At 41.0% G+C, this 27,933-nt stretch overlaps 1 protein-coding gene across 3 annotated transcripts in view; it reads left to right on the top strand.

The window, feature by feature from the left end:
* The first annotated feature begins 2,947 nt into the window (after positions 1-2,947).
* LOC119657701 overlaps positions 2,948-27,933 on the top strand; it is a 174,194-nt gene continuing 149,208 nt past the window's right edge. For all 3 annotated transcript variants that reach the window (XM_038064740.1, XM_038064741.1, XM_038064742.1), the window contains exon 1: positions 2,948-3,375. The gene's annotated coding sequence lies outside the window, so the exon portion shown is untranslated. The remainder of the gene's footprint in view (positions 3,376-27,933) is intronic.

Genomic DNA, 27,933 nt, shown 5'->3' on the forward strand with positions numbered 1-27,933 from the left:
TAAACGCTTATATCTCCGTTAATATTGAGAATTTCGCAAAAAGGAGCTTAATTTGTGATCACTACTACTGGTAGAGGGTCTGGGCTTGAAAATGGTATATAGGTTGTGGGGTCTAGGTGCCTGGAAAATTTCTGATTTGTGCAGGCATCGGGGGAAAAACTTTAAACGCTTATATCTCCGTTAATATTGAGAATTTCGCAAAAAGGAGCTTAATTTGTGATCACTACTACTGGTAGAGGGTCTGAGCTTCAAAATGGTATATAGGTTGTGGGGTCTAGGTGCCTGGAAAATTTCTGATTTTTGCAGGAATCTGGGGAAAAAGTTTAAACGCTTATATCTCCGTTAATATTGAGAATTTCGCAAAAGAGAGCTTAATTTGTGATCACTACTATTGGTAGAGGGTCTGAGCTTCAAAATGGTATATAGGTTGTGGGGTCTAGGTGGCTGGAAAATTTCTGATTTTTGCAGGAATCTGGGGAAAAACTTTAAACGCTTATATCTCCGTTAATATTGAGAATTTCGCAAAAAGGAGCTTAATTTGTGATCACTACTACTGGTAGAGGGTCTGAGCTTCAAAATGGTATATAGGTTGTGGGGTCTAGGTGCCTGGAAAATTTCTGATTTTTGCAGGAATCTGGGGAAAAACTTTAAACGCTTATATCTCCGTTAATATTGAGAATTTCGCAAAAAGGAGCTTAATTTGTGATCACTACTACTGGTAGAGGGTCTGAGCTTCAAAATGGTATATAGGTTGTGGGGTCTAGGTGCCTGGAAAATTTCTGATTTTTGCAGGAATCTGGGGAAAAACTTTAAACGCTTATATCTCCGTTAATATTGAGAATTTCGCAAAAAGGAGCTTAATTTGTGATCACTACTACTGGTAGAGGGTCTGAGCTTCAAAATGGTATACAGGTTGTGGGGTCTAGGTGCCTGGAAAATTTCTGATTTTTGCAGGAATCTGGGGAAAAACTTTAAACGCTTATATCTCCGTTAATATTGAGAATTTCGCAAAAAGGAGCTTAATTTGTGATCACTACTGCTGGTAGAGGGTCTGAGCTTCAAAATGGTATATAGGTTGTGGGGTCTAGGTGCCTGGAAAATTTCTGATTTTTGCAGGAATCTGGGGAAAAACTTTAAACGCTTATATCTCCGTTAATATTGAGAATTTCGCAAAAAGGAGCTTAATTTGTGATCACTACTACTGGTAGAGGGTCTGAGCTTCAAAATGGTATATAGGTTGTGGGGTCTAGGTGCCTGGAAAATTTCTGATTTTTGCAGGAATCTGGGGAAAAACTTTAAACGCTTATATCTCCGTTAATATTGAGAATTTCGCAAAAAGGAGCTTAATTTGTGATCACTACTATTGGTAGAGGGTCCGAGCTTCAAAATCGTATACAGGTTGTGGGGTCTAGGTGCCTGGAAAATTTCTGATTTTTGCAGGAATCTGGGGAAAAACTTTAAACGCTTATATCTCCGTTAATATTGAGAATTTCGCAAAAAGGAGCTTAATTTATGATCACTACTACTGGTAGAGGGTCTGAGCTTCAAAATGGTATACAGGTTGTGGGGTCTAGGTGCCTGGAAAATTTCTGATTTTTGCAGGAATCTGGGGAAAAACTTTAAACGCTTATATCTCCGTTAATATTGAGAATTTCGCAAAAAGGAGCTTAATTTGTGATCACTACTATTGGTAGAGGGTCTGAGCTTCAAAATGGTATATAGGTTGTGGGGTCTAGGTGCCTGGAAAATTTCGGATTTTTGCAGGAATCTGGGCAAAAACTTTAAACGCTTATATCTCCGTTAATATTGAGAATTTCGCAAAAAGGAGCTTAATTTGTGATCACTACTACTGGTAGAGGGTCTGAGCTTCAAAATGGTATACAGGTTGTGGGGTCTAGGTGCCTGGAAAATTTCTGATTTTTGCAGGAATCTGGGGAAAAACTTTAAACGCTTATATCTCCGTTAATATTGAGAATTTCGCAAAATGGAGCTTAATTTGTGATCACTACTATTGGTAGAGGATCTGAGCTTCAAAATGGTATATAGGTTGTGGGGTCTAGGTGCCTGGAAAATTTCTGATTTTTGCCGGAATCTGGGGGAAAACTTTAAACGCTTATATCTCCGTTAATATTGAGAATTTCGCAAAAAGGAGCTTAATTTGTGATCACTACTACTGGTAGAGGGTCTGAGCTTCAAAATGGTATATAGGTTGTGGGGTCTAGGTGCCTGGAAAATTTCTGATTTTGGCAGGAATCTGGGGAAAAACTTTAAACGCTTATATCTCCGTTAATATTGAGAATTTCGCAAAAAGGAGCTTAATTTGTGATCACTACTATTGGTAGAGGGTCTGAGCTTCAAAATGGTATATAGGTTGTGGGGTCTAGGTGCCTGGAAAGTTTCTGATGATCATGCTAAGATCATCCAAAGGTATCCTTGCCCGGGGACCAGGGGATGTAATCGGAGGGTGGCAGTCCAGTTCGGCACGCCCCAAAGGGATAACACTATTCAAAAATCTAGAAAAGATTTTGTTTTTCTTCAGAGATAAATTAATGGAACAAAGGACCACCTCGTCACATTGAAGCCTTACTCTACGTGGTAATTAAATTTTTCAAAGGAATATAGACAAACGTGGAATTATCTCGTATCGTATTTTTAGATATCTGGAGACAAGTCTTTTTTCATTGTTTTCATTCGTCCTAACAACAAAGTTTTTCTTTTGACTTGGCTATTCAGAAAGTGTTCTCTGAATCTTGGAAGTGCTCGGGGCTCTCTAAAGATTCCGCAAACAATGGACTTTTTGTTATTGTCTCCGCGTTCAGAGGGAAAACTTCATTGGAGCCAAGAAAACCATTACATGGTTTTCCACACTGAGGCCGGAGCTTTCATGAAAAGCTTCCGTGAATTTTCATTTGTTGAGGAGTATCATACATCCCTTTGGCACCATTTCACAGTGTTTCATGTGCCTGCCGGATAACACGACGAACTCTCTGACTAAATTGTCCGTTTTTCCCGTTTCGAGAGCAAATTCATAAAGGATATCGACATTAGTTGCGTTGTTTGTGTCATCGCCTCCTCGAATTCTATTCCAATTCCCATCGTAATTGGGTCTGTGTGTAATTGAAAGTAGCCGCTTTACTTAATTAAGGGGTAACAATGTGTGGTGACGAAGTGCTGTGAACAGTAAAACGAGTTCATGGAGTATTGTGTATAAATTACAATTGCTATCAGGAAGGTGGAAAGCACGAGGAGGTTACGCGATTTGTGAGGTAGATCTGCTCAACGGTGCAGCATATCTGAAACAGTTTTTTGGTGGAGCAAGTGGCTATCAACTACTAATTAGTGGTGACCTCAGACAGCAGTCAGCTTCGATTTTTTGTAAGTTCCGAAAGCCAAGTAGAAAGAAAATAAGAAGATAATGAGATAATGCGATATTGTAGCCTGTACACCGTCATGACCATAAGAATTGGGGGTTCTAAATCGATATTTTTGCCTCACTGTATTATGGGGTTTAGAGGGACTTTCCATGGTTCCATTAGCACAAATATGTTTTGATAAAGTGTGAAGCATGAATGGGATCTTATCGTTACCTATAGAAGCAATTGAGGAACGACACGCACCTATACATACATATATAGGTAGTTATTTTGCAACATTGGGAGCTGTCTAGTCTATTTCATAGAGAGAATCTAAATACAGGCATTTAAAATAATCAATTCTAGGCGACATACATACTGGGAATGCAGTCTGAAAGTGTGAGTCAGTCTATTTGCTATAGGATTTCAATCTGCATGGCACAAAGCAAGTAGTGAAATAACAATGCAGAGCAGATTAGCGGAAAGCATAGAAGTATCTTGTTTTCCGCATAGGAGGCATATGGTCAATTTAATGCAGTACCCATTCCTCGATTTATGTTACTATATAAATGATTTGAAATATGAATTTTGCTCCAGGACAAGTCTATATTATCATGTATAAAGGGCCTGGACATATCAACAAGGAAAAAGGTTTAATTTATGTGGAATTTCTAACTGGTCCTAATTTTCTTGCCTTAATTACACATAAGTATGGAAGTGTATGGACAGTGACACATTAATTTGCTACAATTTTTCACTGAAATACGAAACTCAAGCACTCTTTTATGACGGAAAGCAGGTGTCCACGACAATGTTCACACACGTAACATCGGGCAACATTTATTTGTTTTCATTAGTGGCTACCATGTTCCATTCGTGACGTTCTAAACTGCTCCCTAATGTATATTTAGGCAAGCCGAAGCTCATATAAGATGCTTTGAATATCGCGATAATACACTGTACATGAAATATTCCTGTGATTATTCCCTGAAAAAGAGTCCCCAGTTATCATGTTTGTTTGGTAATGTGCCTTCATTAACTTAACCTTTTTTTATCGTATACAAGCAGTATCAAGATGAATATACATATAATCACACAAGCATCTCGAATTTTTTAATGGATAAAGAAATTGAAATTTATGTGCAAGACAGCGACACAATCAAGCAAAATAAACATCAACTTTTTTCCCACATGGGGCGCCGATTAAATATTTTCATTCGATTTCATGATATCAAAGATATGTCATCAGAAGATGCAAAAAGGACGTGTGCCCTCCATTTACTGCTCGCTCAAAGTACAGTCTTAGAAATTGGAATAAGTTTCATGCAAATGAATCCTGTGCTTTGCCACGGGTAACACATACATATATAGTAAGTATATGCAAGTTACTTATTCGTTTTGAGCAAGGGGGATATAATATTGCTGAAGGCTAGAAGCTGCCTTCGTTTTATTATCCACAATATTCGCGCATCTTGTACTTTGGAGGCTTCATAGTGTAAACATAAAGAAATTTTAAATCCTGTCTCATTGAATATCGTCGGAATAAGCATTTTTGGGGTTTGTGTGGAACAAAACCTTATTAAAATTGGTTTGTTGAAAGACGTCACTTTTTTTATAGAGGTCGAAAGCATGGAGTGTGTTACTATATCCTACCAAAATCGCCTCTCTTCTGCTATGCCACACAAAACTATTGGTTCACTTCTCTGCCACTTGATCGCAAGGGTTCTATCGTTCGAAGTTCCTCCTAAATACAGGTTATGCCACTTGCTGCACTTCACACTCCCTGGGACTCAGGCGTTTGCGGAATAATAACATAGTGTCTACTCGTTAAGAGGAGTTCAAACTGTTCCATCTCACTACCAAATCACAAGAACGGGCTTTGGGTTTTCATAGCTGCATTCACTTTAAAAGTCAGGACGAAAGGGGGAATTGTGACGTCCAAAACCATGTAAATACCGGCGGTCTCTATCATGTCCCACCATGACCCGGAAGTTCTTCGTGATGAGGTTTAAAAAATCTTTGAAAAGTTTGGGTTCGTGTCCCCTGATGAGCAAGCTAGACTATTCCATTTCTGGTAAGTTCACCCAGTACAGTTCCCTTTGCGGTTCTTCTTCATTTTTCAACTACGTACTCCTGAACTCATTTGCGATTTGACAGAATAGCTCTAGATCGTATAGTGGCGTCGCCGCTGCTTTCCTGACCAGTCCACTCCCACACCAGTTTGTAATTAACCTGTTAGGACCACAGTGCCTTAATAGCTGCTAGGATTCGGTTTGAATAGCAATGTTCTGCCCCTTATAATTCCTTTCAAGGTTGAAGGAGGCATTTCCGCCTTAAATATGCAGGTTTGTCACCAATTGGCTCAAGGTGCGTTTTCCTTGGATCAATGATCCCGGTGCCTGCTCCCGCTGCTATAAGGGATTTGTCAGTGTACCAGGTAACTAGCTGCTGGTTTAAATCATATGTCAATGCCACGCTTTCCCAGTTTAACCTGTTGCTATAACCTGTTTCAAATTTCTTATAGAACAACAGGTTTCAATCTTTTTGTCATATTATCCCTTGGTATCAGCAGTTCAGGACGCCGTCTAGAAACAATAAATTTTCCTTCGAATTCGGTAGCTCATCCCTTCACTTGTATTCCCAGACATTTTGAAAACCGCCGTCCTTGCCTGCAACTGTATGTGCAGATAAAGAGGATGGAGAAGAGGAAAGATGCCGTTGTGCATGTCCTATTGTTCCACTGATACACACGCAAGCCAGTTTTTGAAGTTTGTAAAAATTCTGGCTGTTGTTGTTCTGTTTGCCCAGATTATCGCCCCATAGATAATCATTGACCTTACTGCAGTGTAAATTCAGTGCAGTATTTTTGGGGTGCTCAGCCATTTCTTTCCCTATTTTGGGCCTGCAAGTAACCAGAGCCCTGGTGGCTTTTCGATTTATGTTTTCAACCATAGTAGTTTTTGGTCCAGTGTGATTCCCAAATATTTGGTCTCTGTTACACTTTCATGCTATGCAAACTAATGGTTTTCAGGTGATCAAGGTTGCGCTTCCTAATGAATGATACTATATTGGCCTTGTCTGTTTTATGCGCAGCCCTTCCTTCTTGCACCACAGTTACCAGTGATTCGCAGTCCAATTTGGTTTATGTCACATAGGGAATCCTCGTATTTTACCCCTAAAGATTAAAACAATTTCATCAGTCTAATCGTGGACTTGTATTCTAGTGTTTGTTAGCTCTGCTAGGAGTTCATCAACTACCATGCCCCACATTAATAGTGATAATACCCCACCTTGTGGACAACCTTGAGTAGTGTTCATTACAATAGAATTTGTACCTGTCGGTACTTCTATTTGCCTACTCTCTAAGATTCTGGGTGTTTCCTGCTCCCTAGCGGATTAGGGCGTCTCGTATCTCTTCGTGCGATATGCTATCGAACGCTCCTTCGATGTCCAAAAACCCATAGAGTGCTTTTTCCTGTTTTTATGGTGTACCGTACTGCGCCCATCAGCTAATACAGGACAGTTTCAGTTAACCATTCTACTCGGTAAGCGTGCTTATATGGATGTGGAGAATGTTAGATCTAATGACATGACATTCTCCACCATTTTAAGTACGAACGATGTTAGGCAGATTGGTCTGAAAGATTTGAGGTGTATAGGTTCCTTTTTACTCACTTTCGGAATAAAGACCACTCTTGCCCGTCTCCATACTCTTGGTATATATCTCAAGGCAATGCTGCCGTTTGCCACTCTCAGCAGAGATCCTAAGATGATTTCAAAGCCTGAAGTAGTGCTGGCAAAATCCAAAGCCATCTACTCCGGGTGATTTCAGTGGGTTCAATGTTCCCACTGCCAAACTAACCCCAGCTTGCAATTCACCCTTTTCTCCCTTCTGTACGAGTGACAAGCGGAATGCTATTGCCTTCCGCCGTGGAGTAGGCACCGGAAAATGGGTTCTGAGAAGTGGATGTATCCTGTCCTCCTCATATCCCATAAATGACCCTTCTTCTTCACATAGCCAGAAGATATTGCCTTGAATTTGGCTATTGCTGTGTTTAGTCTGGATGCTTCTGCGGCCTGTTTTATTTTGTAACAAAAATCACTTTGGGAAAATTATGTGTGACGTCAAAGGAAATCGTAGTAATGACCGGAAACCAAAATTATATAACAGTAGGGCGAATATTTAGCTAGCATAATTGTTAACAGATGACTCTAATGCCAGTAAGGAGGTCTTGTCAAAGGCGCAAAGTAGTTTTTTAGTACAGTGTTTGCATGCCTTTTTGGACCCGTTAAAGGAATTGTCCTATACTTCATTGTTCAGTATGGTTGTATAATTTAGTGTAAAAAAGCTTATTTAAAGTTATAGAACGAGTTTTTGTCTAGTGCTACGCATTCTATTGATGCAAGTCTACGTAAAGTAAGAACCTAACAATATCTTCACAGCATTCCCTGAAGCTGTATCGTTTTGCTTCCCTGATGGCGTTGCTATACGCCGCCAGTGTTCTTTTGCCAGCCTCCGTCCCACTCGATTAAGGAGTTTTCTCACATCCATTCTCATTCTGGCTAGGTTCTTGTTCCTCCAGGGAACGTTCCTTGATGATTTGACTGTCTTAATCTTAACTGGCTTCAAATGCGTCAATGACTACCCTGAAGAGGCTTCTCACCACTGTTTTCAGCTCTTTTTCGCTCCTGATATCACCGCTCCTTTGCAGATGAGCCATATTGTCACTCAGTTGTTTTGTGTAGGAGCCCCAGTCTGCTCTCTTGGAATTCTTTATTATTCTGTCTACTTCCAAGTTGCCCTCGATGTCCAATGTGATTTTTCTGTGAGCCGATATTGAGGGCTGAGGAGGCTGAGAGACTTTTCGATCGGCGGGATTGTTAAACCTAACAGTTAAGTACATTGAATTGCCCTCGATTTGAAGATGAGTTTTTTCGAGTAAATCAAAGCAGCACCGGGCAAAGTGACAGTTGGAATTTCGGCCTTAAATCGGCTCATGGAAAATGTTGAGGGTCCTATCATAAGAGCATGATATGTCTTTTCATGAATGCAACACAGTTTGTTTTGTTCTATGGTGCGCACGGTTGGGCTGAAGCACTTGACAGGGTAGTTGCGAGGGTGATTTCCATTACCGTCTTGCCAAGGAAAGTAAAATGATTTACAACTGCAAAGGAAGAGACGCAAGGGCGGTGGTAGCTCGTGAAGAACGACGAGATGTACTAAGGAGGCAGATATAATGCGCGGCTTATTAGCCACTTAACACCGTGATATTGATTATTTCTTTATCCAGTTTCTAATTAGGTATGTAGTTTTTCAGTTGTACCTGAGATTAGGAGACATGCATCCCTGACTGCATATATTGCAATGAGGTGGTGGACAACACCAATCACATCTCCTCTCTTGTGGAAGTGGGCGTAGGATTCTTCTGTAACTTTACCCAGATACAGGGAGCTTTTTACGAACCACAGTTTTCAGAAAGATGGAGAAGAGTACGGTCAAATGGACTTGTTCTGGGCATTATGTTCAGATTCTTGTTGCGAAGAAAATAGAATTCGACCGGCGGGGGACTGGATGCAGGGGGTTGTTTGAATTAACAATTCCCTTCCTTATCTGCCTTCCTTCTCTTCGTGAAAGGAATTCCCTGACTAGCAAGCTCCTTAAGGCGAGACTGGCCTGTGTCAAACGCAGGTATTCAATTGGTAGTCCGAGGGCTTACCATTGTGGAAGTCCAACACTGTGCGTAAACACATTCTTCTACTTTACCTAAAAAACAAGAGTATATTTTATCACTCGAACCTTTCATAAGATATTTCCTCTGTATTTATCACATTCACAGCGTAAAATGTACAGTAGGCCAAGTAGGTATGAAAGAAAAACGAACGGAAGAGAAAAAAATAAAAGATCCTATATACTATGCTATAGTAAGCGTTGAACGTATATGTACTTTCTATTGGTTCTCTTGGAATTGCAAAGAATACTTCATAGTTACAAAATCCATACAAACTCGAAATCATTTTTCGACGCTGAAGGTAGCTAAGAGAGCAGAGAATCACACTCACAAATTCGCTAGTGGTTGTCGGCATGGGGTCGGGACTCGGTGATGTTTGCAGATGTTTTGTAACATAATATCACATCGACACGGACGTTACAAAACATTACTTATCACAAGAGTAATATCATCATTACTTATTCACTGGGTGGTGATACGGTGATGTTTCGAATTTAAGTAGTGTTATGATGTTAAGTGATGTTGCGATATTAAGTGAACTCTTGATAAGTGGAAAATGTTCTTAACTTTAAGCTTAAAAGGTCAATAACTCACCTGCTATGGATAATCGCTAAGGTTCTGAAAAAGGGCACTATTCTTGAAGGCGGCAATTTAATGAGTATTAGCATGCTTTCTGCTATCGTAAAGATAATAGCTAAAATGATCCTGGGACGTATCAAGCTTCCGTTCTTCCGTTACTTCTTGCACTGACCACATTAACATCTCGCGGATCATTGTTGTGTGCTCTGTTTAGATCACCGCTTCATCTGGTCTTCATTGATTTCTAGAAAGCTTTTTACGGCATCAACAGGGAGTATATCTGAAATGCTCTATGCAGTAGAGGCATCATTGTGCGTGCTATATCGGGGTGTGAATTTTCAAAGGAATTTGAAGTTCAAAGCCGAACTGGTTAAATATGGAGGCGACCAATTACACCAAGTGGTTCATCAACTTGTGCTCAAAGTGTGGGACAGCGAATTAATGCCTGACGGCTGGCAAAGAGGCATTATCTGTCTGATATAAAAAGGGAGATATCACGCAGTGCAGCAATTATAGAGATATCACGTTGCTGAGTACTATCTATAAGATATTCTCCGCTATCTTGCTCAGAACATCATTAACCCATACTAAAGAGGCTTCACTCCAGGCAAATCAACAATAGATCAGATTTTCTCTGTGCAGCAAGCGATGGAAAAAACTGTTGAAATATGTAGTTGCACCATCTATTTATCGACTTTAAAGCCGCTTATGATAGCATAGCCAGGGTAAAACTGTACACAGCCATTCAGTATTCCGACGAAATTAATAAAACTGACTAGGCTGACTCTGACCAGTGTGCGAGGCCAGATAAAAGCAACAGGATCACTCTTAAAACCATTTAATATCAACAACGGTCTTTAACAAGGGGATGCCGTTTCATGCGTCCTCTTTAACCTGGCGCTGGAGAAAGTGATCCGTGATGCTGAGGTAAATGCGAGGGGTATGATCCTCTTTAAGTCCACCCAACTACTGGCCTATGCTGACGATATCGACATCGTGAGAAGAACGAACCGTGACGTTCAAACTGCCTTCATCCAGATCGAGCAGAGATCAATAAAGGCAAGACAAAATATATGGTGGCAACTGCACTGGTCAAACGGGAAGAATAAACATAGGGGACTACAAATTTAAGACTGTTGATAATTTCTCCTATCTAAGGTCGAAAATCACAACCGATAACAGCTACGACGATGAAATCCGAGCACGGTTGTTGGCAGCCAACAGAGCCTATTTCAGCTTACAAAAACTGTTCCGCTCGAAACATCTCACCATAGGGTCAAAGCTCTTACTGTATAAGACAATGATCTTGCCAGTCCTCATGTATTCCTCGGAGACCTGGGAGAGAAGAATCCCGCGAAGAATTTTTGGCCCCCTACATGAGGATGGACGATTCCGTAGCCTACATAACGAAAATACCATGACCGTCCGGTTGTGGATAAAATCCGGCTCAATAGGTTACGGTAGGCAGGTCACTTAATCCGTATGGATGAGGATGATCCAGCCCCGAAGGTTTATAAGGGCAATATCTATGGTAGAAAAAGAAGACGAGGCAGACCCTGCCCAAGATGGAGCGGTGGCATAGGTCAGGACGCCAGACAGCTTTTAGGGCTATCGAAGTGGTGGACCTTGGCCCAAAACCGAGATGTCTGGGGTTCCTTATTAAGGCAGGCCTAGACCGGATTCCGGTTGTTGCGCCGTTGATGATGATGATGATCTGGATGCAATCTCGAGGGTTTTATATCCCCATTCACCGTATCAAGTCACTGTTGTTTCGGCCGGCCTTTTGGTCGTTTACCATCGACTTCGATGTTCAGACCAATGTTGGCAAGTGAATTTTCGTTAGCGCGAGTTACGTGATCATACCATCGAAGACGCCTCTCTCGTAGTTTTTGCACGATTGGCGCAGTCTTATATCGATCGAGGATATTCTCATTTCGGACGTAATCAAAACTTGCCAGGCCACTAGTCCAACGTAACAGGTCAACTCTCAGAACCATAGAGAGCGACAGGATGGACGATATTGCGGTAAATTTTAGATTTGAGACGAACACAAGTTTTGCAACGCTGCTTCATCCAGGTTGCGTTAATATGTGGAGCAATTTCATAGTACAGTTCTTCGTTGGCTGATAGTTCTGGGCAGGTCACTCCCGCTGACAGTGATTGTGCCTGTTTTATTGGGATCGGTCGTCAAAAATTCGGTTTTGTTCAGTTTGTTTTCCTAGCATCTGATAGTAAAAATGATCTCGAGCAACTTGTTCAAAAATGGAATGATCGCCTCATGCAACATGGTCGCAGATTGAATTTAAACAAAACTGAATTTTTGACGACCGATTCCCATGAAACAGGCACAATCACTGTCAGCGGCAGTGATCTGTCCAGAACTGAGCGATTTAAATACCTCGGGTCAAGGCTATCAGCCAATGGAGAGCTACGTTATGAAATTGCTTCACGCATTAACGCAACCTGGATGAAGTGGCGTTCCACAACTGGTGTCCTTTGTGATCGACGTATCAACGAACGTCTCAAATCTAAAATTTACCGCAATGTCGTCCGTTCAGTCGCTCTCTATGGTTCTGAGTGTTGGCCGACCATAAAAGACAATGAACGGCATCTCGCGGTAATGGAGACGAAGATGCTACGTTGGACTAGTGGCGTCACACGTTTAGATCACATCCGAAATGAGGATATCCGCGATCGTTATGGGGTTGCACCGATCGTGGAAAAGTTGCGAGAGAGGCGTCTTCGATGGTATGGTCACGCAATTCGTGCAAGCGAGAATTCACTTGCAAAGATTGGTTTGAACATCGAAGTCGATGGTAAACGACCAAAAGGCAGACCTAAGCAACGGTGGCTTGATACGCTTGATGGGGATTTGAAAGCCTCGAGATTGCACCCAGATCAGGCATTCGATAGAGCCAAATGGCGAAGCCGATTACGACGAGCCGACCCCGCTTGTGAACGGGACAAAGGCTGAAGAAAAAGAAGAAGAATCTGAGACACATTCAAACGTTCTCTCCAGAAGAAATGCAATGTAAAGAGGGTGATGCTTTCCACGGTGTTTCTCCATAAGTAACCGCGCAGCGTGTATTACGTTAGCAGTTCCGCAGTTCTTGACAAATCAGGCTTGATTTACGGTTATTTGAACAATTCCGCGAATACGGTCGTCAAGAATGCGTTCAAAAATCTTCATGGCATGGGAAGGACGGTAATTTGAACATTCGGCTGGACTTCCTTTCTCTTTCCAAATTGGAACTTTGGTACTTTCTTGCCAGTTAGACGGTGTTCTACCTTTCTCAATTTCTCGATTGAAGAATTCACTGAGCCACAGTGTTGGGTCCCAGCTCTTCGTTTTCCAGAGCTCAGATTCGATGTCGTCATGTCCTGTGGCTTTCCCGATTTCGGCGCTGATAGGTGGAACTGCCACTAATGTCAGCAATAATTGTGGAAGTGGAGGATGAACAAATTCTTCAGTTAAAATCTGCTCCAAGTATTCTCGCCATTTATCTGCTTTTACTGAAATTAAGTTGTTCCGGTCTAATGTCCTTCGTACTACTATATGGGGGTAGCACATGGAAAGTGATTGAAACTCTGTTGCTAAGAATTAATAGTTCTGTTCCAGGTCAACATTGAAAATACTATCCTTAGATTGGTTACTAATTCCAACTGGATGATGATTTTGGTTGTTGATGCTGATATCAAATCTCAATCAACTGATAATTGATGTTGTAATTAAATTTTCCCCCATGGTATTACACTTCTAAGAAGCCTTTCCTAGATAGCATTGAGAAGTTCAGTAGTATCAATATAAATCCTTTACGTTTTGTTGTTGTTTGTTTCTTCTATTAATTTCACCTCCACTGTATTATAAGCCTTTTATCAGCCGATACCACTTTGGCTGGTTAAAGGATGCTTCCAAGTTAAGTTTCCCTATCTTTCCTTAAATGTTTTGTTACTATGGGAGCTATACTAAACTTTCTTCTATCTTTCGGGAGTTGAGTTTGGGATCATATTGGGCTTTTTTGAGCTACATCATTTTGGAGTATTTAGTTCAGATAGCTTAGCTGGTAATGTTATGGACTCCATTGTGGGTCTTAATCATTCCAAGCACAAAAAATAGGAAATCTCCCGGTAAAAGTTTGTATATATTTCTCTGCAAGAAACTGCTGCATGGGCATAAGGACAACCTAATGAAATATTTAAGGAAGTGCATATGTATGTATTTCCCTTTTTAAAATCCGAAATTTGATGGGGTTATTGTCCTCCGGACGATTCTTACCCACGCACAGAAGTCATTTCAATTACAAATTTCTTCCGTAATTTAAGCTTCCCATGGAATATACACCCCTTGATTATTTCTAGAATATTTTTCGCGTTATAAAGCTGATGGTTATATGCCACAGCATCCACACACTTAACCATTCAGAACAAGAGTACGTCTGTTTTTAATAGGGCTCAACGTGGGTACACACAAAAGTTGTCAGCCATTAAGCTCGGAATAATACCCCGCAGGATATTCTGACCTGCGAGTGAGTTCTAACTCATGTAACATGTTTTAATTATCGCGATAATCTAGTGCATATAAGAGTGTCCCACAGTGTTGTGAGCACCTACAATGAAACAGTATCCGGGAATCGGTGCTTGTAAGGAAATATGTGCTTTTCACACCATTGTTGTTCACTGCGTGGTACACACATGTATTCATAGAGGGATTGAAGAGAAAAGTTTATTTCTAAGGGTTTTATTTCAATTTACGCTTGAGATTTTTCAAGTGCCTTCGATTTTATGCTATTCGCAATACATGGTATTTTTTCATGAGGACTCTAAACTTTTTATTTAAGAGTTCGTTGAATTGGAAGCGTATTCCTTTTATGTAGTCATTACACACTTTATATCCTTAAATATTCTTATCCAGGTTTATTTTGGCGATTGGTTTTATTAGCAGAGCATGCAACCCGTATCCTAATTGCTCAAATCAAATATTTTAAATTCATATATTTATGTACATTATATAAACGTAAATTGTGCCTGTAAATTTGTAAATTAATTTGAGGGAAAACGCTTCTTCAATTAATGGATATTTTTTTATTTACTTTTTGTAATTTTTATAAAGACTCACTCCTCTCACTTGAACCTTCGTCATTCATTTTGTGTCATTCTTTTCATAATTTTGATAAAGGTTCGGTTTGAGTGGAAATGCCATGTCTTAATAAAAATTAATAATATTACCGCTGGGAGCGTATGGTTTCTAAGACCCTTCATTTCAACTCAATTTCAGAATCTAGAAAATCTGCCTAGCAAGAAATTAAAAAGAAGGGTGTCTTTTGTCACCATAGTTTGAGTATTGGGAAAATGAACTACTCCTTCCTAAAACATTTTTTTTTTAATTTCTCAAACGGCATGCTATTTGTAAATAGCCGACATCATATTTAAAACTTACCCGTGTGAAGGTTGTTTTTTTTTCGCTTTTTTTAGAATTTTTTTGTGAAGAACTGGATAAAGATACAAATATGAATTTTTCACCATATATTTACTAATGTATTGAGCATGCGTAGTATTTTTTCCAATCCGATGGCATGGTTCGTTATTGAAATACAGAGCAATTTATACGCCCATCTCCAAAAGAAGGTGTTTTTCTGCTGCCACACTAGTTGGAAGGAGAGGAGAGTTGGAAGGAAAGGGAAGTGACAAAGTTTAGGATGGGAGCAGTAGTGGATAAGGAACGGTGTAAACCGCTTTGTTTGGGCATGGGAGTAGCGACCTGTGTAAGGAATTACTCGACCATCTATGACTATGTTTTGTGTGTTTCTTATATAAAGACATTTGAGCCGGCATTTGCCCCATTAGCACCTCCACCGTAATGTATTGCATATATTGTGTCAAAATATTCACTTTCGCGGCTAACATTGAAACTCTTAGAAGTTTCACTGAAGTGACAACTTTGACCTCCTATAACTCTCTTATTAATGGTGTAATTTCCACCAAACTTGATAGAATAATGCTTTTGTGCAATATGGTAATATACTATTATTAATTTTATTTAAATAGATATCGGTATGGAGGGACTTTCGGAGTCTAGGAGCATAGTGGCAGCTTGGTGATTTTTCTCAGATTTTTCGGATAGGTAGGTTCTGAGAATGGGTCGGTGAAAGTGATCTTTCAGCGGCCGCTCTCCTTCTGGTGAAATTAATGTCAGAATTTAGACCAACTTTGAAAACTACTAACCGAGACCGTTCAATTGATACTCCATATGACTATATCCTGTGAAAAAAGATATAAATTCCACATAGAATTATGCAATTCACTTCACTAAATGGATATTCACAGTTCTCAACTTCCCACCAAATTTGGTGTTAATCGGTATAACCGTTTCCGAAAAAAATGTGTGACAGTAAACCGATTTTAATGAAGGTTTGTTTTACTCAAACCCTTAAATGGGAGCACCTCTTCCCTTCTTATTTTTCCCCTAATGCATGAACTTGGCTTTTGTTCAGGTGCAGATTCTTCGCATTCAGCGAACTTTCTATGGCGTTTATTTCTTCTCTTGGAATTGTTTAATTGAATTCATTGCTCGTGATCGCTCCACTGAAAAACTTGGAATTTTTGCGACTTGACTTTTCTTCTTTAATTTTTCCTTACCATCCAGTCTCTCACGCAGTGTCTACCAAGGGACAATTTTGGCTTATTATAGCTTTATTAATAATAGTGCGATTTCCACTAAACTTGGTAAGATCATGCTGTATGTTATAGCCTACATTACTACTACGATGAACTTATGGGGAGTTTTCCAGCCAAATACTAAAAATTATAATAATATACTATTATTTACTTTATAAGGAGGGTATTTCGGTGCTTAGGTACCATTGAGACGTACAAACTGCCATCATCCAGATCGAGCAGGCGGTGATTGGCGCGAGATCTTGGACTACACATGAATGAAGTATATGGTGGCAACGTCAGCACCGAAAACCAACCAACCAAAAACATCAATCCGCACTGGTCGAACGGGAAGAATAAAGATAGGAGAATACAATTTTGAGAGCGTTGATAATTTCTCCTATCTAAGGTCGAAAATCACAATCGATAACAGCTACGATGATGAAATCCGCGCACGGTTGTTGTCAGCCAACAGCGCCTTTTTCAGCTTACAAAAACTCTTCCGCTCGAAACGTCTCACCATAGGGTCAAAGTTCTTACTGTACAAGACAATGATCTTGCCAGTCCTCATGTATTCCTCGGAGACTTGGGTTCTTAGCAAGAAGAATTGCGAACTCTTGGCCGCTTTCGAGAGAAGAATCCTCCGAAGAATGTTTGGCCCTCTACATGAGGATGGACGATTCCGTAGTCTACATAACGACGAAATATATATTAGCGATACCATGACCGTCAGGTTGTAGATAAAATAGGTTATGGTGGGCGGGTCACTTAATCTGTATGGATGAGGATGATCCAGCCCGGAAAGTCTATAAGGGCAATATCTATGGTAGAAAAAGAAGACGAGGCAAACCCTGCCTAAAATAGAGTGATGGCGTAGGTCAGGACGCCAGACAGCTTTTAGGGATATCAAATTGGTGGACGTCGGCGCAAAACCAGGATGTCTGGAATTCCTTATTAAGGCAGGCCTAACCGGATACCGGTTGTTGCGCCGTTGTTGATGATGAGGTAACATTTAGAAGCAGCCTGTTGATTTCAAATATCGGTTGGGTAGTTTCTGAGAGTGGGTCCGTTGAAGAGATGATCATTTTCGACCCCCCGCATTCCCCACCTTTCTAACAAATGTGAAAACTAAGACCGGCTTTGGAAAGTACTAATCGAGGCATTTCATTTGATATCCTACATGAACCGATTTAGTAAAAAAAAAATGTACACCGTCGTTCTCTTTAAATTCAACCTGAAAGGATATAACTCATTGTATGGGTGGGCGTTCGCAGTTCCCACCTTTCCATCAAATGTGTCAATCGCTATAACCGCCCCCGAGAAAAATGTGTGTGACAGACAGGCAGACACACATTCGGCTTCCGTACTGCCAGATCAACGCTCGACGCCATCAAACTGGTCACTGGCTTAGCTGAAAATGCGATGCACCGAAGGGGTAGAACTAGCAAGTATTGTGCTGTGATTACCCTTTACGTACCAAATGGGTTCAACTCTGCCAGTTGGAACGTTATAAGGAGGTTATTGGCGGAGATTGGTGTACTCAGTTAGTTAACTCCGCTAGCCGACAGCTACTTAATAGATAGAAGGTTCTGGTATGAGACAGGCAATCGAACCAAAGAATACATTGTTCCCGCGGGTGTTCCACAGGGCTCTGTGCTGGGACTGCTATTGTGGAACATCATGTATAACGATGTCCTCAACGTCCCAGTTGCTAGCGAGGCCATAATAGTGGGTTACGCCGATGACATAGATTGTTGTTGTAAAAGACCTCGTGGATGCGGAATTATTTCCATCCGCTGAAAGATGCATATTTTGCATTCGCGGAATATTAAAACAGAATCGGTGCTTATCACGAAGCCCGCGATGCACTCGTAGACTACTTATAGCTAGAGTAGTTAGCTCTATACTGCTTTACGCAACGCCAATTTGGTCAATTGCATTGCATACCGCATGCAATGCTCAAAAAATGAGCACGGTGTATAGAAAGACCGCCCTAAGAGTGTGCTGTGGTTATAGGACCATTTCGGATAAAGCGGCCTATGCAGTAGCCGGAATGATGCCGATCGACATTTTCGCCGATTAAATGGCACGTACCAATGATGAACTAGATTCTTCCTCTGATCGGCAAATGAAAAATGCCGAAAGGGAGAAATCGTTAAGCACGTGGCAGCAACATTGGGAACAGGCGAAAAAGAGTCGATGGACCCATATATTGAATCCCAGCATGAAAGTGTAGACGCAGAGAACGCATGTGAAATAAACTATAACCACCATGTCCCGTGAGAAACTGCGTGAGATTTCTCACGGGATATGGTGGTTACCGTAAATATCTCTATAGGTTTAAACTGGACAGCTCACCCAACTGTACCAGCTGCGACGGTATTCCGGAGGACCCGGAGCATGTTTTCTTTTATTGTCCGAGATTCACTGAGGAACGCAAAAGTCTAGAGGATTCATTGGGAGGAACACTTGCACCGGAAAATATAATTGGAAAAATGCTTGCATGCCAGGTGAGCTAGAATGTAGTGAGCGACATGGTAGGGCGGATTCAGTGCAGATTAACAGCCGCATGGGAGGCGAGAAAGGAGCGGTTGCGAATGCAATCGATAAGCGAAGGGAAAGGCTAGAGCCAAGCCATGTCCACCCCGCAACGAAATATATTGTGGTTGTTTCGCGGGGAAAAGGACAAGAGTGTGCATGGGGTGGTTTTAGTGGGTAAAAATCCGACACGCTGGGATATGTGTACCTGTGTCTTTGGAAGATTTCCACCTCCGGAAAAAAGAGACAGATGGGCAGACAGACAGTAAACCGATTTTAAAAAGCAAAGCACAAAAAAAACAAAGATAAAGAGTTAAAATCTCAACAAACTTTTCGTATAGGTACAAACTGCCACTGGATCAGAAAAGTCTGGTTTCAATATTGGTTTATGTCGTGCTTCAGTTCGAGAAGGTATACCTTTCCAAAAATTTGGCAATGAAATAATACGTGTAGCAGGACTTGTTGTTAGCCAGCGGTGCAGTTGAAAACTATTGTTATTGATATAGGAGTCAAACCAAGGGGTATGTGTGTAGTTTAAGTTGCCCTCTAAAATTAGGGTCTACGATTTGCCAGGTGGGCGTGGTTGATCCGCGCAGAAGGAACTGATGGTGTAGAAGTCATTCGGATTAAAGGTTTGATCTGGATAATAGACGAAGAATTTAAGGAAGCTAATGGGTGGGAAGAGTTGTATAGTAAAGAATTTGCCGGAAACTAGAATTGCGGTGCATCTGACCAAGCTGCAAGCATTTGGTTTGAATAGTGTTGGTCAAAGTTAGGAAATGAGGGCCTGTGACATTATTTGCGCGTTATGTTCACCGAGGAACAATTCGAAATCGTGTCTACGGGTCCGATCGACTAAAGAGTTTATCTTTAATTCAAAGATCCTAGCATCCATGATTGACGTCATTAGGATGATCATAATCATAAATTGCCGACATTGTTCGGCGAACAGACACTGATTCGGGATGTTTTGGTTGGGCAATGTTGGAGGAGCTGGTGTAGTTAGGTTGCCGCTGCAGATTGAACTAGCGAAGTATACGGAAGGCCGAGTGGAAGCGAGCGTTGAAACCTCGTGTTATTTGTTGGGTTGGACAAGGTTTACTGTAAAAACTGCATTGTCGCCCTACATTCAGCGCTTAGGCGACAGGGACAGGTCTAGCTTTTCATGAGTCAGCCTTAGTCCAAGCATTACTTTCTTTTCGATAGGATGTCGGTTCATTTTAGGCACCATTATTCTATTTATTGAAGCTTTAGCCTAGTTTCTCAAAGTGAGCAACACGTAGAACCCTGATGGCTATGGCATATTCTTAATTGCTTAGTATAAATTCCGATAGTTCAACAATTTTGACTCCAAATATGAATCTTCAGATCTGACTTCTACTCAACAGCAGAAGAGCTGCATCATAGTAATTTCCGTTCCTAATTCGCTACATTTCAGGGTGTTTAGAGAGCTCCTTTGGTTTACGTCTTTTACCGCACTAAATATTGAAGGAAATTTCATAGTTGCTGAGCTTCTCCTGAATATATCCAGCTTTCGATCCTGATTTCTATGATTCCTAAGCTTGACTGCGGTTGCTATCATTATGCCTTGTGATGCCTATTGTTCTCTTTTGTTGTCACGGATCGGGCAGATCCAGTTTTCCATGTTACGCTTCAATTCCGACAAGTAAGTTCATTTCTATTCCAAGACAAACTATCCCACGCTGGGCGCTATTTATGTTTTATTGGGCCATGTATTATGTATGGTTAATGGGTGGATGAAAACACTAAGTTTAACCATATCTATATTCATGACATGTTAGATATACATAATCCAACTTTATCAGAGTTGATATTAGCTGGCATTTACCCTTTCATCTTTTGTGTTCTCATTGTTCTTAAAATTTTTTCTATTGGGTTGGTATCTGGTTATTAAAACCAGACAGCTGCCCATTTTCATTAAATTTAAGCATAAGGTAATATGTAATATGGTTGGCATAAACCACTACGCTGAGCAAAACGCGACAACTACAATACACCATCATCCTTGTGGGTTCCTGGTAGTATGATTCAGGATCTGAATATAAAAGGCTAGCATAAATAATAAACAAATAACATCCTTCGCGAAAAATGAAGGCTGAAATGGCCGAAGGATAGAGTCCTGAAGGAACTCCGATGGGGTAAACATAGAGACGAGATCAACTACAGAATTAAACGCGATTTACTCTATCATCTCAGTAAGAGCCCAACCAGTAGAGACTAGTTTCTGAAAATCCATACGTCGATGTTTGGTGAGAAGCAAGGAGTAGTCAATAGAGACGAAAGCGTCGGAGTCAGTAGCATACAAACCTCCACTAGAGGTCGTTATAAGCAAAGATTGTTGAATATTATCCTCACAACAGTAAGAAAGAAGGAAATAAAAGAAAAAAAAGAAAAGAATAAAAGAAGGAAGGCCTTGTCACCGGGTTCCCTTTTCCAATGATTATCCCCTTCTTCCACTCATTGGGAAAGCACTTCTGAACGACAGCCAGATAGCGGAGACGTATTGAGTTGGAGTCCAACGCTCAGCTCCCTTGGGAGTAGACGCAGTAGTAACAGGTAAGCGACCGATGATGGCCCCTTTGAAACTTGATATCAACACCTTTTCCCTTAAGGACAGAAGACTACTCCTAAGTCTATTATCAACGTCGATTTGACCGTTACCGTTCAGCCGAAACTCAACTGACATTTTGTCACCGAAGACGAGGTGATGAAACTTACAGAAATCTACAAACGTTAAGCCATACTTTGGCAGATCTCATCTTAACATTCAGATCGATCATCACGGCAATAATGTCACCTTTAGGGAGCATTCCTCTGCACTGGTGCGTAACATTGTAGAATTGTATAATAATGCTCTTAAATCTACACCGTAATCTAGCAATCAAAATCCTGTCAGAGTCTAGCTCGCAGGTTGTGAGAGCATGCTTCTATCGAGCATTCTGGGACTCTCGATATCATTGTCGAGGAGTTTCGATGACCAAAGGCCCTAACCATAACGCCAGTCTCTACCCGAGGCATATTGTAGGGAGAAACTTTCCAGATAAGTAAAAATACTTTGAGTGTATTCATGAACTCGAGCTCCTGTGATGCTGACATTCTATTACATTGTGGGAGTAAATTCACACGAACTTTGACCTTCCATGATCTTATCAATAATAATAAATCTTCCAAAAACTTTGCAGTAGTTACGATTCTATCATATTTTGCAACTGACTATAATAAGCCGAAGACGTGAAAATATAAGTTCCATCTGATATTCTATTTCAGTATTAACAGTTTCAGCAGCCTATACCTTAGTACTTTTCCAGTTCAACTAATTAGGGTGTATACATATGTACATGTATATAGTGATTAAGATAAATGAATTTTACAGGAGTGATGCCCTGGAGTGATCACCCAACCAACCATTTATATGGTTGCCCTTCATCCTTGGTATGGTATAATGCGTCAACTAGTTCTGCTATCGTTCGCGGTTACCTAAAATGTCCTTCAGCACCCCCAATGACTTCCCTTCACACTCACATTTCTCGTCTACTGTTCTAGGCCAAGTGCCCTTGGGGCGATTCACTCATCGGCCATCCTGAGAGAGTAGGTCCCACTGCATGCAATAGCCCGCAGTGTAATTGTTGCCAATCTGTAATGTGTGACCTATCCATTGCGACCTCCATCTTCCGAACACAGTGCGCCCACCAAGTTCTTAGTTTGAGATAGTATCAGGCCAACGCACTCCGATGATACAACGTGGAGAGGTATTGACAAAAGCTTGGAGTTTTTGGGTAACATTGGAGTTCAATTTCCATGTGCATAGCAACACAGAAATAACACTAGCGGAAAACGATCTGAACTTGACCTTGGTGGTAAGATAACCGCATTTCCAGATTCTAGACAGGGTAGTGAAAACGGATCTTACGCTGTTAGTACGTCGGTAACATTCATTTCAGTGCCACCGTGTCGGCAGATGCTCTGCCCATTAATGGAGGTAGGGAGAATATGATAGGTCAGAAGCAAGTCATCATCATCTCTGCCCTGGGAGAATCGTGACCGAACACGACATGAGTGCGAATTATATCCAAGTGAATACTGCCTTATATATTCAGACCCAAATTGGGCCGAAACGAAATTATTTTGTTTGAGCATCCAATTGATGTTGGATCAGACAAATTGGGTAGAAACTTTCTTCCACTTTCGGTCATGAGTTGCCTCTGCCCTGGACGAAAGTGTCAGCCATTCTTTCCATAAATCTTTTTATGCACATATCCTATAACAATTCTATCATAATGCTAACTTCTGAGAATTTTATTCGAAACGTTAAGTACCGTACCCGGAAAAGTCTCGCTTGAGGTCACATTCAGCATAAAAGAGACATTTTCATAGCTTCCAAAGAATCGCCCTTAGTCACGACTTCCTACGAAACAGCAAAACTCGACCTAACCAAAGTGTAAGCAAAGGTAAAACAATACACAATGGCTATAAGCCAATTAAGCCGATTCTTAGGCGAAAGTTTCTTAGGAAAGTTTGCGGCATAGCTGCATGGCCACGTGACCAGTAAAAATAAAGTCTTCCGGTGCTATAATTCTTTTTCCAATTCCCCGTTCCTTCTATTTGGTTAGTTGGACAAGTATTCCCTTACATCCGTCATTAGACCAGAGTCTCAAATAATTAAAGTTAATGTCACGATATCTTGCGAAGTAGGCATTTTTTATCCTTTCAATGTCACGGGCAAGCTCAAATGGTGAAATAAAAATTACTCGTTGCGTGTTATGGGCTGTGTAATAATAAGGTTTCTTCCAAATGAAATGGTGAAATGAAACGTCGAAATAAAATATTATTTGCCGAGTTGTCACAATCTCGGCAGATGCCGGATTTTACCTAATACTAGTACTAAGTGTCAAGCATTTAGGCTAGGACGATCCTACCTACTTAAATTATAAAGGGGCGCTGGTGGTGGTGGCCAATGGTAGGTTATTTATTTATTAGTTTGGCAGATTTTTGGATTTATTTGTTCCGGTGAATGGAAATGAAACGAAAACAGAGGGAGAGATAAAATCTGGTCCCTGAACTTCGTTCTCGGTTAACATGGTTTAATCGTCACATGAGTTTGGATGTATTCAAATTTGGTTTGCCCCTAACAAACAGGAGGCGTGAAGTCTTCAGAAAGACAATCTACCGGACAGCTTCTGAGTAGGTATACTTCCTTTAAATAATTACTGCTAAAATCGAAGCCTATGGCTGCAAGTACCCGGAAGCTTTTTTGGAAAATACAACGGTCAGCTTTCCATCTAGTGTATTGCTCTGCTTATGGTGTCGTACCGCATCAGGCCCAGAGAACTTATTTGAAGTTGTACCATAGCTCTTACCACTCTAACATAGAGATGTCCAAAGTCATACAGAATGCAATCTCAACAGTATGCAGTATTCGACGATTAAGTTGGTATTTCCGTGGTGGGATTGTGCCTTAGATTTCTTCCCAGGGTGGGTTTGGTCATCATAGCCAGCCCACAAGGGGTCTTTCACATTTATATGGTTGCCTTTCCTCCCTTGATGGAGTCTTGGATTGTTCCATCCTCTCTTTATGACAAAAGCGTTGATGTGGTATTCGACATAAATCCCCATTAAAAAATTAGAAAAAATAAGAATTCGCACAAAGTGAAATCGAAACCAGAATGGAAAGATATCAAAATTGGAAAACATAAATAAGTAAACATATTTCTGGACGAACATTAAGAAGAAAAGAGGATTTTAGTCCAAAATGAAAAACGAGTAAATACGAGGCTAAAATATAATTATAATCATTAGAAATGTTGAGTTCAAACGAAAATTCATCCTTTCGAAATTCCTTTACTTGCGGGCTAGTCGCTTTCGAAATTGTACGCAGCCTTCTATGGTTGAAATTGCTGGACAACTACTACTTTGCTCTACGAGTTGGGGCTAAAGAATACACTTAAAGTGTTTTCCTGCGAAAGAGGCGACTAAAAAGGATAGAAATTTGTGGGCTAGCAATCTCCAAATTTTGAAACTTTATTGCTACTGAAACGTCTCGGATAGAGGCTGACCTCACGCCGCAGACCATCGAACATGGACTACGATTGATTTCTGGAATGTGCGCACGCTCCTCGAGAATGGTAGCTAGGGTCCCCAGAATATTCACTTTCTTAAACTCGAGCGAGAATTCCAACGATGTACGTTGGACTTTCTGGACGTAAGCGAAGTAAAATGAAGAGTACTGCTCTTCCATTTGGTAGCAGTCCGAAATCTGGTGTTGGGTTGTTTCTGACAGCTATCGAAATTTGCGCTCTCTTGATATTGACTGCCAGATTCTGGTCCAGGGTAAGAGATTTCCGATAGAGTGCAACAGAATTCTAGGAACAATTACATATACGCAGTTCAGGAGAGACCTTTGGATTATGACTATTATTTAGATAATAATGGGGAAACCCGCTCTTGCCCTCCGTAACGAAAATTGTTGAATAGTTGGTGGATTTCTGCATATTCTCATCATTAGTGGCACACATGTCAGTTGGGTTTCAACTGACCGACACCATACGAGCAATCAGTAGATTTATGAGTTGCATGCTGGATATGTGTAACAAGAGAGGCAATGACATCGGCTTCGAAAGGAATCATCATCTGATAATTCGTTCGCTTGCGTGTTGCGTCCTAGGGCAAGTGAGCTGTAACCCGCTAACATCAACATTGATCCCTTGTATAATCTAGTTGTCGCTTGAGAGTGGAAGAGCAATTTTGCTGATCGGACGGAAGATACACTGAGTAATCCGTCTGAGAATATCGATAAGCATTAGGTCGCCATGAAAATGCTTTGTTCCGGATACTAGCCAGGTCGTGGGTCACGTTCCGAAGGAACGTTATAAGAACTGACTGACTGCAGAATCGTGAAAACGGATCTATGAATGAAGGGGTTCTATTGACCGTTCTGAATGATGGCGGATGTGACGCGCTCAAAATTTGATACCGAGCGAAATCTCTGGAAGTTGAGCGTAGCGAAATAGAGAAATTATTTCGACCATCAAGTGCATTGATGAATAAACCCGTTGGAATCGACGGTCTCCTCGCGGAATTATTTATCGCTACATCTGCAGTTATCGTAGATTTGGTACTTCCATTCATAGGGAAATCTTGAGAATGCGAGACCTTTTCCGAAGAGTGGAAGAGGATGATTGTTAAGAGTTCAAAGAAAAGCACCCATTTTGAGTGAAGCAATTGCAGTATCTGGTACTTCATGCCATCGCAAAGCTAGTAGCTAAAATAATCCTGGAACTTATCAAAGAACATTTCGAAAGTTTGATCGAGAGAGCAGGCGGGCTTCCGCTCCTACTCTTATTAACCACATTGAAACCTAATGAATTATTCCAGAACAGTGGAAGGAGTTTAGGCCTTCGCTTCACCTACTCTTTATCAATTTTGAGAAACTTTCAACAATGTGAACAGGGCTCTATGTGGAGCGCTCTACACAGGAGAGGCATTCTGGAGAAACTAATAGCTATTACCAAAGCGACATATATTGGTGGGAAATGTTACGTGCTTCACCGATGCTTCACAGGTTCAGAACGAAGTCCGCCAGGGTTGCATCCTGTCACCGATATTATTTCTTTTTGTTATCGGTTACGTTCTTCATGCTGTTTTGTCCGGAGGACGAGAAGAAATTCAATGGGCAATGACATCTTTCCTCGAATACCTCGACTAAGCTGATGACATCCGTTTGCTCTTTCACCGGGTCATGGAGCAAATGGCTCTGGATTTGGAAAGACAAGAGTAAAGATTATTATCAACAAAACCAGCTTCTCAGTCTGACGGGTCATCGCCATCAGCATTAATGAGCGGAGCATCCAAGGCTTTGATCAATTAATTTATCTAGGAGCAGCTGACGGGGGGTAATGGACTGGATGTACCCATTAGCAGCGGTAGATCTGTATTTGCTTTTCTAAAATGTGGAATGCAGTCATCTTAACACCAATATCAAAATGAGACTGTTCGGTGCCAGTGTCCTTTCCGTGCTGCTATATGGAAGAAGCACATAGGAAGTCCCCCCCACTGTCAGTCGGAGGCTTGAAGACTTCGTGGGGTATGCTTCCCCGATACTATTTCAAACGAAGAAATTGATCGACGCACGGGTCTGGTACCCATATACAAGGCGATCGGAAGGCGAAAGTAACAGTGGATGGATCACACATTAAGGAGGGGCGACAATTGCATTACTGGCTATGTCATGGAGTGGAATCCACTATTCTAAGATGGCCGACAAATAGCGCAGTAGTGAAGGACTGTAGGTGCCTCGAAGTCCGGGGGAGCTGAGCGCATTTACGGTACGGTTGACGCGCTATACTTCACCCAGGGTTAAATGACAACCATAGATGTACTAAATACAATAAATGCTATATGCTATCGGTAATGAAGACGAAGATATTGCACGGACTCGGTAGCATAACACGCTAATTATGACTGAAATGAGGACATTCACGATCGATATGAGTCTTTAATGGAATGGTCATGTCTATCGCTAATCTATGAGGTGATGTATCTTGTTTTGCTTTTGCCAAAGTGCAAATTTTGAGTAGAGCAGATTGGTTTAGTAGCTTTTTCTCGCCTTTCTTTTTATTTAAAGTCGCCAGTACTGTACACAAGATGTAATATAACTATGTTTTATTGAAAAGCTTACTTTGGTGCAAAGCTTCCTTTATGTGTAGTCCTTTATATCATGAATCTAACGCACCGGACTGGAAGACATCCTGAGGATGGCAAATGTAGTGGGCGTCCCTTCAACGTTACCACATTGAGAAATATCAAAACAGTCTTTCTGATTGTTTTTCGAGATTGGAAAGCACAGTTGAGTTTAATAGCAAAAGCAGAGGCATAACAACATTTGGGTGTGAAAAACATTCGCGAGGCGTAGCCCGTTTTCCCACTCCGAAACAGAAATATGTTGATGATTTCAAAAGTAGAGTCCAATAAGCAGTCTTTGGAGTGGGTAGCAGCCACTGCGAGCGTCCGAACGACCCACCAGTCGGTTGAGAAGTTTTGAGATTCTGATGAAACAATCTACA

The sequence above is a fragment of the Hermetia illucens genome, chromosome 5, assembly GCF_905115235.1.
Source record: "Hermetia illucens chromosome 5, iHerIll2.2.curated.20191125, whole genome shotgun sequence".
Classification (NCBI taxonomy): Eukaryota; Metazoa; Arthropoda; class Insecta; order Diptera; family Stratiomyidae; genus Hermetia; species Hermetia illucens.